The sequence below is a fragment of the Bombus bifarius genome, unplaced genomic scaffold, assembly GCF_011952205.1.
Source record: "Bombus bifarius isolate JDL3187 unplaced genomic scaffold, Bbif_JDL3187 scf7180000008190, whole genome shotgun sequence".
Classification (NCBI taxonomy): Eukaryota; Metazoa; Arthropoda; class Insecta; order Hymenoptera; family Apidae; genus Bombus; species Bombus bifarius.
The window spans coordinates 1,322,843-1,338,105 of record NW_022884499.1 but is presented as its reverse complement, the minus strand read 5'-3'; the positions used below and the strand labels follow the sequence as shown (position 1 = coordinate 1,338,105).

Here is a 15,263-nt window from a genome sequence, read left to right as displayed (position 1 = left end):
GTCGAGAGCCGAGCGCAGAGGCTGCGAAACGAGTAACGAGCAATCGAAGAGCATCGTCAGTCCCTCACGGTGAGCCGGTTCAGTCGGTCTTCTTCGATCGTCTCTGTTGTTTGCAACACTCGTCCTCGTAGGTGGCTGCATATTGAAACTCCTCTCTTTCTCTCTCTTTGTTGTTTCTTTCGTTTGTTCTCATCGTGTCGAACAAAAAGCCTACGGCAGTGCTGTAAAATTTAAACTAAACATAACCTAACCCGGTCGTGCATAACTCCACGCGTATTCACTGACGAACAATTAGTGCGTACAATTTATTGGTGGACAAGCTTTTCCGCGAGCACGGGGCTGTTCTGTTTGTGGATTTCTACCCTCTGTCTCCTTGTGGATTACTCGACGTCCCGTAACGGGAACTTCTCTCAAAGGTAGGACGACTTTGATATACTTCATTCGCAAGATGTGTCGTATCGAGAATCGTTCGAATTCTGTACATTGTCTCGTTACAAGAGACATTTGTCTTTTTTCTCTTTTCATCGCTATTGAAATTGTAAGTGTCGCAAATAAAATAGTTACGGGAGATTGATCAACCAGTGTTGATGAAACGTCGCCACCGAGAAAGAGACACGGCAAGGCCGGTGAAGACCTTGAATAAAACGTGTTTCGAGCGCTTCTTACCTGGCCGTCGGTTCGAAACGTGCGCACGTAATCGAGGTTACTAAGATCGTTCTAAAACGGCGTAATTACCACGCAAACTATCTTCGAGTCGGCCGACCGAGTCGGACCTTGGCGAACCGTAAGCACGGTGTTTCTCGATGTGGCTGTCTAATTGATCGTAGATTACGATTGAATTGCATTCGGTTTGCATTGAAATTACGTACCACTTTGCCTGGTGTGCCAGGCATAATTCGACATGCATCTAAAAATCGAACGTTCTACATCCATAGAACACTGGTAACTACTTTAAGCTTGGCCGATTTCAAGTTCGATCGATCCCGTGAATGTTATTCCGAAGTATTTTGTGACGTTTAAAGCATCGACGTTGAAACAGAATCGAGCTCAATTTTCTTGGCGTAAAATAGACCGACTCGGACCATCGCTAATGGATTAGTGATTTAGAGAGGCTTAGAGAAGGTTAAAGCTTTTGTATGATGCCGGAAATAGAAGTTATATTTATCGATCAGTCGGTACGTACCAAGTATTCGTACGAAGTGGCCACGTACTGACGTCTGATTACAGCCTGTGATCTATAATTGATGACCGTTTAAATCGCAATCCAAGACGTCCCCCGAGTCCAGCAAACTGCGTAAATAATCGACTTGACTAAGCCCACCGCCCTTTGTGAGGCCGGCCTGTATCATACGAAATTTTCTGCTGCAGTACGTGTTGACATTTATACGACGAGTTCCTTCAGGTTTGAAATTACGCGAAACGTTAGACCCGGCTGGTCAACCAGCCAAATCACGATTACCGTCTACACGTTACATTTAGTTCTTGGACACTTTTCAACGGAGTATTGTTTATATTTTCCTACGGTTATCCGTGTAATTTAAACGGACAGATATGCATTCTGTTTGCTCTTCGGCGGTTCACAGAATTTATTCCGTTATTTTGAGGAAGAAAATTAGGAAGATGTTTTCGCTGACCAGACAGTAGTTTATTGGCGTCGCTTGCATCCATTTTCCATCCGTGTCACCTTGTATTTCACCATTTCAGTCCGCAATAAATTCTACATACCACCGATTATTTTTCACCCCAATCCCTGCAGCTGTTTGAGTTGGCGCACGGAAGGGATTCATATCAACATTGTCACGATGTTTACTCCGATTGTCTACATTTGTCGACATCCGGACAGGTTCACGTTGAAGATCGTTGTTTACGATTCACATTGACCCATCGTGGCAACGTGACAACAAAAAATTTTTGGAGTTCGAAATAACGTCCGTAATTTCTGGATGTGAGTCATTTATGAGCGACTATGAATTGTCGTGTTTATAGAGATAGTTGTGTTCTAATTTTGTACAAGCTGATGTAAAATTATTTCCCTTAATGCGATAAAAAAGTAGGAGAATTTAAATTTAGTCATCTATGATAAATAAATTCAATTATTTAGATATCTAAGGGCATGGTACTCTGGTAATATCTAATCTCATTCGGCGTACTATTGTTTTATATCATCAAAATATTTATCAAAGAAATTTTCTGTATTGAAAATAACTTGCTGTTTTTCTTAGTATGATATAGGCATATTTCTGTGAAATTTGAATGTTGCTAGTATTTGCCAATTTAATACACATTTGGACAATTGTGATTCACCAAATATCAAATTTTCCTACAAATCATAAACATGATCGAAGTAAAAGAACGATTGGATTATTGATTCAGAGCTTGTCATATGTCTAAACGTAAATTCCTCACGACCCTTTTTATCATATATAAATTGATACAGTAGCAGACACACATTGATAAATTGATAAGTTATCGAGATTCGCTCTGGAATCACGGCTCAATGCCCTCTCTGGCATTTAAATTCATCTGTTTGTCGGCCAGGGTAAACCAAAGCGGACAACAGTTACTTATTTGACCGAGTCTTGCGTATCCACTTGTTCGGCATGAGCGTCGCGTGGTAAACACCATTTGAATTGTCGGGCAAATGTGAACGTCCCGCGAGACAAGCGTCTAAAACTAGTAACAGTTGAAACTTTCTGATTCTCTGCGAATGATTCAGAAGATGTTTCGTAGGGCACCCCATGTAGTCACCATCTGACTAATCTACAAATAAAACGCGAGAAACATCCCTAGCAGCTACTGCCAATTAAGACTCCCAGTTTGTCAGGTCATTCGTAAATCATACATACATTTGACGATGCTTATCAACTATAAATCTAACTAGGTTGAATGCACATTTTTATGTTTCTTCGAAATGTTCCGAATTTCACAGTGTACATACATTTATGCATCCACTTACAGTTACAGGAATATTTTATAAATATATTGTGCGTGTGTGTGTGTGCGTATTATATGAAACACGTTGAAATTTTATTAGTATTGTTATGAGTAGACTGTGGATTTGTATGCGTTTATAGACAATTTAAAAGTGCAAAATTACATAGAATACACATAATATGAAAAAATGTATAAAATAGCGAAAGTGTAGGGCTTTCTATAATATTTTCTAGGTAAAACCATTTTCTACCGAGATTGTGTTTTTTTAATTATATCCTTAAAAAATATGAATCCATATAAGAATCCGTAGTCTAGTTATAGGATTTTACCACCATGTTTATATTCTTAAAGTCTGAAAGAAATCTGAACTGTTGTACAAAAGAATGTTGCTGTATGTTTACTTGCAGACAATATTTTGTAATTTACACATACTTTTTAGATTACTTCTAAATTTTGTCCATGCTATGACGACAAACGTGTCTTAATACAGCGACAATGAAATTTCAAAATGGTTCCTATAAAAAGTTTTTTGTGATAAATGTTTAAATACTCTCGCGAGCCACTACACAAGATGTTCCTGTATGTATTAACGTAGATGTCGGTGGAATAATGTTCATGCGAATATCTTCAACGGACATTGCTCCACCGGTTTGAAATTGTCTAGTTTAAAAATGGATCGTGACTAGCCTGTGGAAACAATTATTTAACCGAGCGACTCGGTCGAGGTACCGTTCAGAACGACTAATTTTAAACGCAGCTCCGGCATTTTTTAATCGTCATTCCGTACAATTCATTGGCAATCTTGCAACCAGATTGCGGTTTGGGTTAGATTCGGGTTAGTTTTACAGAGGAAACGTTGTCTCTCATTAAACTTTAATTCAACGAAACGCTTCTGTAATTTCCTAGCCTACGTCGCGTTGGAGTCGTGAATATTCTTCGATCAAATATACCGTTTGTTACTCGCTGTAGGTTTGAGCAAGTGTTATGCTGCAACTTCGTAGACGCATCTCTGTTTTTTTGTACGGTTTTTCCTCTGCGTACTCTCCACGGTACAAAGATGTAGATATTTCACTGATCCATATAAGTAAATATTCCGTTCTGTCACAGTTAATTTACGTTCGACTAATTAGTATTGCATCTCTCGTTTCTTATCTTCCACACGTTTCTCCATGTGCCAAACAAGTACTTGAAAACAGCCTTACTTAGCATCTTACTACTTAACAAGAAGACTAATCAGTGATATACGGTTATCAATAACCGTTCGAGCGTTTGCAAAACAGGAATACGTGCGAGAATGTTGCAGAGCATCTTCCTCGATTAACTCCTCTTGTATCATAGAATTTCACCACACGCAACTGGTCGAGAAAAATCTCAAGCACGAATTTCTTCTTTCTAAAAAGAATCATCATTCTTCCACTTAACAAACTACCGGTACCCGATGCACTCGGTGCGGAACGATAAAGAACGTCGCCCATTGCACTCGGTTGGCTGAACACGGACAGCGGCTTCCCCCGAATTTCACCGACTTTCGAATAATTTAAAAATTCCACTCTCCGTCGCTCGAAAAGTGTTGAAATGGAACCGAAAGGGGCGAGCTAAAACACAGATGTGCGGGGGTTCACGAAACGCAATGAAGATCGGTTTACCGTTGTCGTCGGTCAACGCGTGTTTGTTTGGAGTCCAATGGAAACCGGTTGCCGGCGTGGCGCGTTCACCAGCGTGTATGTGAGAGATGCGTGAGCTGTACACTCGTATATGAGTGTAAGTGCGTGCATGCGTAGGAGCAGAAGAGGTAGAGGAGGCGAAGAGCCTTGCCGGAGGAGATGAAACGAGGGAGACGCGCATAAGCGACGTTTCGAGTGCCGTTACAACGTCCGAAAGAACTCTCGATAAACCTGAACCGCCACGCCGCATCTCCATTGCGCGGCATTAGGGTGAAGCCCCATGGATGGATGGAAAACAGGATTCTTCATGACGCGGGAGAGTATCGTCTGGAGTCGCGACGAGAGCACTGGCCTCCTCTGTCTCTTCTACGCGATGCACGTACTCGCGTTAAGCATCGCGAGATCAGTCGTTGAACCCCCAGCTTTACGTGATTAATTGCCGTTGTTCGGGGTTTCCATGCTTCTCTCTGACCATGGAACGTATTCGGAAGGGATTTCGGGATGTTTGGGGACGTTCTCAAGTGGTTGGAATGCGCCTGGTGCAAGCACTTCGGATGGACTCGTGAGAGGACTCTAATATGGCTTGATTAGCGAGTGTGTACGGTATTGTGAAAGCTGCAGGGTAAACATAGTTATGTTTCCTGGTAGAGTGTCGAGTGGAATTTTCTGTGAACGTGCATACAGGGTTTTCAAGGATTCTTGGAGATCTTCTGAGTCGCGTCGTTGAGATTATCGGTCTAATGTTACGTAAAGGATTGCTTTAATCTTAATTTAAATTTAATGTAATACATTTTTAATCGGAGGGGATGTGTATGGAACTATGAGAAGTTATGGCTGAGTGAAATGTTTATTCTTTAGGTCACGAACGGTTAAATATTGTTAGTTTATGAGACGTGACTTTACAAAGAAAGCATAGCTGTTTATAATTTTATTGAAAATGTTTGGGATTATAAGAATAAATTGATTTGAATAATTATATTATTTTAATTATTTTTTAAATTTTTACAAGAACGAAAATTGTTGCGTAATAACTATTTTTCGATGGTTGCATATATAAATACGAATCACCGTAATGCCGATTTTTATAGACTTATTTCGAGCTTCATAAAAAAAAAGACAAGTAAATTTTATAGTTACCAACAATTCTTATCTCGATTTTACCTGATTTAAAATTTATGTTGTTACAAAACGTTTCGATGTAGAGATCGGCAGTTTTCCTTGGAAATGATTTCAAAACTCAAGTTAACAATCTTGATGCAAAAATGCAACATAATAGAAAGAATAAACGTATATTTCAACATTAGAAATTATAATCCTTATACGTATAAAGTATTTATAAAATATTGCTTCTATTCCTACATGATTAAAGGCCTACAATAATTCATATAAGTCGAATCAGATTTTTCCACGAATTTCGACGATACTTCTGCATTCGTATCATCAACTTCGATCCATACCTTTTAATGTTTCTTAGTCAACGTTACTATATCACTCTCTGTATATTACCGTGTAGATTATCTTATACTTCTGCAATCGAAATTGTATAACGTAGAACATAGAGCTATCTTGCTATTATATATTATTGCATAGTAAGTCTGGATTATGAAACACATTGATATCAGAACCCGGAATGGCTTAGCTTTCAATCTTTATAAGGGAACTCGACACAAGCCGTGGTCGTGAATCCTTCCGAGTGTGATAGATCAGTGGATCAAACCATTTTATTCTGGAACTTATCGATCCATGTAAGCGACTTCGAGGACTGAGGGTGATTGCGAAAAATTGTTTGTTCATGCTATGTTTTCTCACGGGTACCAATGGGTTGCATCTCGCGATTTATCGATCACGTGGTGAAAGTGACGCCGTTTGATACAAATTTAGAAAGCCGATTGTACCGTCCTACGGTTTGCTCTAGTTCCAACGTATATGTTTTCCGTTATGTGTGAATTTACAGATCGGTTGCGTGAAAAATACACGGCGCCGGCTAATTAAATCGAATTGAATCCTTATCGAACGTATCTTCTGACTGCCTCGTGCCACTTTCTAATTGGACGATTTGAATCGAGTGTTCTATCTCAAAATTAGGACCATGTCGAGTTTACCGCGACGGTACGCTACTAAATTACAAGACTCAAAAGCAGCGTTTCATTAACCATTCTAATCTCGGTTGAACGTCGTTTCGTGTTTTCGTCGAAGTCCGATCCCCATACTTGCGGTCGATAATGCACCCTTAAATCCTCTTCCTCGGCGAAAATTAATTTTATAACAATGGACACCGTGGAGAGTACTCCAGTTTCTCGAGGTGAACAAACCAACAGAGAAATCGATTGCCTTTTGCAACTAGTCATTACGAGCGAGCAGGAGGTCAACGGTTCCACCGCTTTTATGGCTATTACACTTTCTTCGGCGCGAGCCCTATCGGCTTAATAAATTTACTTAGCCTCTTCTAAGTAGACCAGAAGAGGTCGACGCACGACGATGACCGTACACCGCAACACTAGGAGAACGCACGATGCTTTGCGCGTCGAGAGATGCGCTTCGCGAATGCCGTAAAAAGCTTGCCAAGAGTGGTAACAAATTAGTCGGAGACAACACTGGGGGAAGTCGCTTTTGGTGTATGGTAGTTGCCTACTGCCTTAGAATGACTGCGAGTCCACGAGCAAGATGTCCCCGTGATTCATCCAGCATCTGCGCGTGGATCTTCTTTTTCTTTCTCTCTGCTCTTTATTAATCGGATTTGTAGGAGATTCATCACGGTAAATCGACACGCAAGGCGATTTTGCCTTGAGATAATCCTCGCACAGGAGGAGGAGCGTTTCGTTAGATTGATGCAACGGTGCAATAATGAGAAAGGTATTTATTGCGAGAGTCGAAGATACAGTTGCTAAATGGTAGCTAGGAAATGGAAGGAAGTCAATCAATTATTAGCTTTCCAAGGGCGATTTGTTTCCCCTTTAAAGCAAATATTTCACTCCATGGTAATTCTTACTCAATTACGTATGAGGAGAAATTTCCGTAATTTGTTTCCTAACTATCGACATATTTAATACGACGCATTTATCCATAAGTTAACACACTGACGAGAGTAAAATGTGACGAGTACAGGCAATTTTGAAGTTATCTTAGTAGTGACAGCAATAAAACAAATTCACATATATCATTATTAGTTGTAGATAGAAAATCCTATGATATTTTATCAAACATTCTATTATTTAGTATCATGTATGTAGTTTATTTCTTTTCTCTTTCTTTGTTATAGCAATTTGAAATGTCCATAAAAAGATCATTTTAGATGCAAGACAGCTATGAGTTATAGATATTTTATTTTCTGAATCCAGATGAGTTACTAGTACCCTTTTAAATAAATTTACTATGTACTGACTGTGAAATGAAGCAAAATACGATTTCGACTTCAACTTGTGTACAATCACAAATTACTAGAATTCATTCATTCTTATGGCAGTTCAGCCTGCTAAGCTGGTTACTATTTTATTCTATCGAGTTGACAAAGACTTAGAGTCTCGTGTCGCTGTACAAGGAGGTCCAGAACGTGTATACGAGGCAGATTTGTCACGTAGACTATAGATTGATGTGACAGAAAGTTGTCTATTGTTTTCGCCGTAGGCGCCACCGTAGATTTACACTGAAGTCGCGAGCCTGTTTATATGGGAGTCGATTTGCAAGCCTACGCGCGAGACGGAAAGCTTGTCTGGAACATCTATTACGAGTCCAATATTCGCGAGTCGGTGTACCGCGTGTCTTTTTGTCTCGGTGTACAAATTGAACGGTAATGAAATCGTAGAACGTGGAACGTGAAAGTCCCTTACTAACTTGCCGGATGATGTAACTGGTAAACGCGCTGTATCCGTTTCGCGATTTATTATCTCTAACAATAATGCTACGTTTTCCTTTGTAATATTCGAATCGATAATGCTGCATAATGAATTAGCAAGAAACAGCGAATTGATTCCTTATTTGGTGTTGAAGAAAAGTAATGGTACAGATAGATCAACTTTCCTCGTAAAATCCTGTATAAATTTGTAGATTCTTTATTTAACATTTTGTAAAGTTTGAATAAGTATGTCATAAGTAGATTTCAGATGTTTACGGATTTATGAAGAATTGCAATGAGCAGAAATGTAGAGAATGCGTATAATGTACAAGATTATATGAAATATCGTAAAATGTGCTACAGATAGAGGACGAAAAGAACGTTTATTTAGATTCTATTACTTTAACGATGTATACGTAAATTTAAATTTGCACGAACATTCGCTGTCTAATCATAAAAGTCAAAATTACTAGCGCCATTACTTTCTTTTTTTCGCTTGAAATTGTTCTAAAATCGACTTTTATATTAACTTTATTGTAATTCAATTTCTATGCTTCGCTACAAACAGTTAATTTTGCATTTTTTAACGATTCATTTTTATTGCAGAATTGTTCAAATGTGCTGAATTATGATGCATTTAAATTTAGAATTTTTTATTTGCAAAAAAATTAAATAAAGGAACTTATGTTTTACAGATATACATATGTACATATCATTATTTGACTTTATCGTTTATCTTTAATCGTTTTCTGAATCATAAGATAAAAGAAGCAAAACATTCAAATGATATTTTTTAAAAAGTGGTGTTTTAATTAAGCTTATAAATATCGTGAAAGCTATCTCGTTCATCTGGAGAAACTGGACCACTCTTAATTGCGGAACGCAAAGTACATACGTATCCCCTATCATCCAGTTTTGGTCGATTTGAGCGATCTCGATGACAGTCGTTAGAGAAACGAAATTAAAGAGACAATGAAAATGTAGCATGATTTGAGGCATTGATGGTAAAGAGGCCGGAGTATCCTTTGTGCTCACGGAAACGTTGACTTTCGAACGGCCTATTAAGTTGCACAGTAGTCGTTGCTGTTGCTCGATCTACCGTGACTTTCTCTGAAACATTTCAAACGAACGGAATCGCGAGATCCTTTGAATGCACCTCGCTGCATCTGTAACTTCGGGAAGTGGGAAATCAATGGAAACTTCATCGATCATAGTTCTGCCCATTTATTAATGTTCCCAACTTTCTAAATCCAATGTTTTCCTTTTGTTATATAAAAATGATCGTCGCGATTTCTGCTTTAGCAGTTGCACAATTTCAGCATTATCGTGAAATTTCGAATTATTGTAAAATTCAATTTAAAAGATTCAACGTAATAGTAACTTTTGTTTAACATTTTGTATGATGCAAGTTTACTTCAAAATGATAGAGAGACGCACATATGTAAATTTAAATACTTCCAATGTCAAATGTTATGACGTTTCTCAGTCTATTCTCGATCACGTGCAATTTTATAATGACGCCACTTGGAATGTTTACGTAACACGTACATTGGATTATACATATATATTTAGAGTACATCTGTTATTCGTCTCTTTAATCGTTTCTCTTTAAATCTAGTATTTTATCAGTATATGTTTAATCCAGCTCAATTCTAAAATGACGCGAAGCGAATGAAATTGCTTTTACCGAATAAAATTGCGTAAAATTTCACGAAATGCTGCAAATAAGAAATAAATGTATTTTTAATTGCATTTTTCAGGTTCAATTAATTTTTATATAAAGATACAATCGTCATTTTATTACAGTTTACATAGCTTTCGTTTCGGGCGAACCGTTGTGATAATTAAAACGTACACGTATCATTGGTAAAGATGGAAATTTCCGTGGGCGTGACATGAAGCAGCGACGGATACAAGTGTCGTTACACGCTGCAAATTAACAAGATATAGATGAGAAAATTCTTCGTCAAGAAGGCGTCGCGTACGACGTCCTCGTTGTCATTTTATTACAATACAAATTTTTCTTCTCTCTGGCGTTTCTCGCGCGAATACAGCGCAGTCTACTCCGACATTTCTTTTGCATCGAGGTCTCTTATTACATTATCTCAGCTATATCTTCCGGAACGAATGGCATCGAGACGGTATTTCGATTACGATCCTATCGAATGGTTTCTGGTAATGAACGAAGAGAGTGATTCGTGCTAATTGCGATAACAGTTGCGCTGCAAATTTGTATATTCTGTTAAACACAAAAATAAGGTTGATATAAGATATTCTATAATACAATATTAATAAACCGAAATTTATATCGAATTATTTTGTAAATTGTATGTATTTCGTTTAATTTCGTTCATAGTTTCAGCGTAATAGCTACATACTTTAACGTCGATTTTTTTACAACTTTAATTAACCTAATTTTTACGAATTTTACTAGCAATTTTATAGAAGCGCGTAATTAATTCGTTGGTATTATGGAGGAAAGGTTGAGCAACATGAAAGAGTTGAACGAGAATTTTTGTTGCGAGTTCGATCATTTAACCATGACCTAAATATTTATAACATTAATTTTACTTCGGAATATGGTAGATACTTTTGTGTTTCGAATGAGTCACGAATATGAAGAAAATTATTACGACACCTGGAAGAATATTTGTAGAAACGGCGTGGTATGTTGCTCCCTCTTTGCAACGTTATCGCAGCTCGAGTCTTTTTTCTCGTCTCGTATAAACAGTCTTCTCTCATCTTGTTTCACACCTACTAGCAGCCACTTTTCCTTTGCATTTCCTTTCATTCATCCTGTTTTCAAAGGCTTCATTTAAAGGTTGCTTCTTTTGAAAGCGACTAAGGTGTTAAATTAAGCACTTGAAGTTTTTAAAAACTTACTTCATTACAAAATTTTACACTTCCGTAGTAGCGTAGAATGACATCATAAAATCAAATTTTAAAAAGAATTCTAAAAAATGTTCAATCATAACAATTTTTAAGCTTTTTAGCCATTTATAAACATATTGTAAACGCTTGAGAAATTTACTTAAGATTGTAAAATTGTCTAGTAAACTTAAATATTTGTATTGTCACGAAAATGTTCTCCTCTTCCTGGCCGAACATATTTACTCATATTAGAGAAATTATTCAGGTACTATCGAAGATTTTTTAGGGAGTACATTACTTAAGACGTTAATTTTTAAATTCTTCTCGTAGAAATTTTTTGTGCAATTTTACGAAGACATGTTTCACACCGACACCCGTTCACCTTATTTTTTATGCAGTGGAAACTCGGTATGACGTAAAAAAAAAGAACTTCTCACGCCTTGCGTGTGCCGCTCTCGAAGAATTTCCTTTTCGTAAGTGCTCGAGCGTGCAGCGTGAGAAGTAAGGCTCGAATATAATAAAGAGCTGACAAAATCTTAGATCTCCTTGCACCGTGGAAAAAATGGTGATGAGAGAAATTGTGAGGTCGTCGCAACCTTTAGAAAATACTGCAAAGGTTTTTCGCCATAGACAGACATAGTTTCAGCTTATATTCAACAACGGTGAAAAATATCGATATGGTTAATTTAATGAAAGTTAAAAGATGTTCGCAACAAATAACATAATGTAGAGTATATAAATAGAATTCTGTAGAATAACAGAATTCTTACATTTTGTAACATTTTACGAAATACCGATGCACTTTTACGATTAAGGATATTATGTAGAAGGGGTAGAGAATGTGTATGTTTATAAACAGTGTGGGATATTACTTTCTCATTATATAATGCACATCACCCTCGTCGACTTTGTATATGGCACTTAGGTTGGCAAAAGTGAAGGGTGAATTCCCCTCACTGATGTCAAATGTGAAGCAGCATTGCGATCAATACGAGGACTACTTCCAAAATACATATTACATCAGAGCCATATTTTCCTCGTAATTTCCATGAGTAAGTTATATATCAAATTTTATTATTACTATTTTTTATGCGATATACGAACAAACAGAAATTTTGTTATTTTAATTCTGAAATTTCACTTTTTTTATATATCACAGAATGAATATGAGAAAAATTGTCTCTAAATTATATATTCAAAAGACCAGAACTATATTTCTACTTTTATTTACCAATCCTTTGTTTTAAAATATTCAATATTTGTAGATAATTTATACCGTATATTATTATTAACAATTAACAACGAATAGATTCGATATTAAATTCTCTAATTACCAAAGGAAAAATAAAAAATATGGAAAAGATTAAAAACACAAAATACACATAATATATGTATGGAGAAAGTAATTTGGAATGTTCTGAATATAATTTGTATAGTATTGTAGGGAAGTTGCTGTCGCGTAGGGTGAATCTCTCCCCAACACGAGCGTTGAACTAGAGGGGGTAGTATTTCAATCAATAGCAGAGAGACGTTCGTTAGGGTGCTTCTCGACGCATTCTTTGAGTCTGAAAATTCCGTTACACATAATCTACTGCAGCAAACTGTCGAACTGATAGTTGGAATAATTTATCAGAGTAACAGGTGCTCGCCTTGATTTTATCACTATACGTGACATGATTGCGAACACGTATAACATGAGCTCCGGTAAATTGGTGCAACTAGCATGTTCCCTATGCGTCCGTTGATGCAAATTTAGTTTAATATCGATAGTTAAGCGACTGTTGCACCCGTCTAAAATGCATATTAACGATAATGCATTCGACTACGTAATGAACGTGAACGGTGCACTGGTTCAATCAAGGAAATCGTGATATAAGAAAATGTCACTTGCGTATTTATAAATTGGTCTCGAGGTCATTAGATACGGTACATGGGTATTTTGCGTCATATACGATCCATCAAAATTACGTTGACAGCATAGGTACGATATTTATTTCGTAGACTTTTGAGGGAGGAAATATAAAGAGAAATTAGAGTTGGTTTTACTATTGAATTTCAGCCGCCTGACATATACTACATCAGGCTTTTCAACCTTTATAAAATAGTAGGACAACGAATTGCATGGGTTCTGCAGGAAACGTCGGATATCCGGTAACAATAGATGACAATAGGCTGCCCTGTCACGTAATACAGCTAGAATGAATTGGATTTCAACAAGTTGCTACTAATTCCTCGTTTGCATTTCGAAACGCGTTTAATTCGAACTTCGAACATGAAAAGAACTTTGTCATCTAATCAACTAAACAAGTTTAACGTTGTATAAATTGTTGGTGATTGAAGTAATTGAAAAAAGATATTAAGCCAGGATATTTTGCGTAATTTTCTAAAGTACCAGATCTTCAGAAAAAACATCTAATTTGTTGATTCACTAAAGGGAAGGTGCACGATTAATCGTGAAATTCCAATTTAATCCGTAATTTCAATTTGTTGGAAGACTCGCCAGACAGTCGGACAAACGATTGAGTATAATTGCCAGCAGTGCGATTTAAACGTACAACACCAGTGTTCAACTTCCTCACGGCATTCCGACATTTAGAAAGGCAGCACGGTATACGGTTCCGATATACTAAATGTTTACTAGGATTCCAGGATGCTGGAACGGGTGATTTCTCGCTATTCGATATTTCCTTGTCGACACTAATTAAAAATCATATACGTGGAAAAGTCTGTACCGATTTATGGAACGTGCGAACGGTTGCATAGAAATTTATAAATTACAGTGGAAACAAGCGATATATATCATCAATGGTATTCATAGAACAAGCTAATTTTCATCTTTCCTAAGTGGAATGTTTTACTTCCATTCATCAGCCTGTGGCATAGATCTGCGTATATTAATTTTAAGCATAAATATATCGGTATTATGGAACGTATGAAATATTCTAATTAGCGTTTCTTCAATAACCATGTATTATAATTATACAATTATATGATAATTAGATAAATTTCTAAATAAACATTCAGTTATATTTTTGAATAATCTTATTTCTATATTAAACTTATCTTTCTTACAATCTACGTATTAAAAGCTAATTTTATCATATTGCTATATCAATTTATTATCCCACTAGATATTTCACCTACTCTTTGAAATCTGTTATAACTGTTTAACATTGCAACACAAGTGATCTACTTTCACTACAGGTATTTTTCTTAGGTTTCTACTTAAAAACATCAGATAACACACATTCTAATATTTTAACCACTAATCCGTTAAACTGCAAGGATCTCGAAATATTTTGTGAAACTGCAACAATACAATCTAGGGCTTATTTCCAACTGACCTGCTTAGTTGTTCGAGCACGTACCTGGCTGGCTCCCGTAGCTTCTTGAATCCTGTTTTCACCCATTTCAGCTGGCAAGCTTTTCACCTATCTTCGTCTTCCTGCTCATTCAAAATACTTCCTGTCGTTGCCACGGCACGTTCTGCATTTTTATTGATTCATCTGTGTAGTCACGCACGAGAAGCGTACAAAATAATCCTCGATGTAATGCTTTGCCAAGCTTGTGCTCATAAATCAGAAAATTTATCGCTTCGGTGAACGTCTTAAAATTAACCAGATAGAAAAGCTTCGACGTGCAAGGATATTTAGAAGTTTTCAACTTGATTTGACAAAGCTGTGGTAATAAATACAAATTCAATTCGCTGAAAGGACAAGACGTTGATGAATTGTTTTGGGTCTTGTTGCTATATCTGAGATATAAATGAGACGGTAAATAGAATTGCCAATGCGTACAGACTGTCAGAGTGACGTGTGGACTTAATTAAATTTTCAAATAATATATTCGCGTGTCACTGGAATGTTGGAGTGCTTTGTTGGCAATGATGATCCCGCGCGAAATTGGAAAGAACTATGTGGGAGTAAGTGACGTGGGACACGTTGACTATTCATCGTTCAGTG

The 15,263-nt window shown here is 37.1% G+C and overlaps 1 protein-coding gene across 3 annotated transcripts in view; it reads left to right on the top strand.

Moving 5' to 3' along the window:
- The window catches only part of LOC117209694 (LIM domain only protein 7), a 156,965-nt gene continuing 141,702 nt past the window's right edge, over nucleotides 1-15,263 (top strand). For 2 of the 3 annotated variants that reach the window (XM_033451972.1, XM_033451969.1), the window contains exon 1: nucleotides 1-416. The gene's annotated coding sequence lies outside the window, so the exon portion shown is untranslated. The remainder of the gene's footprint in view (nucleotides 417-15,263) is intronic. The other variant, XM_033451973.1, reaches the window with a different exon arrangement.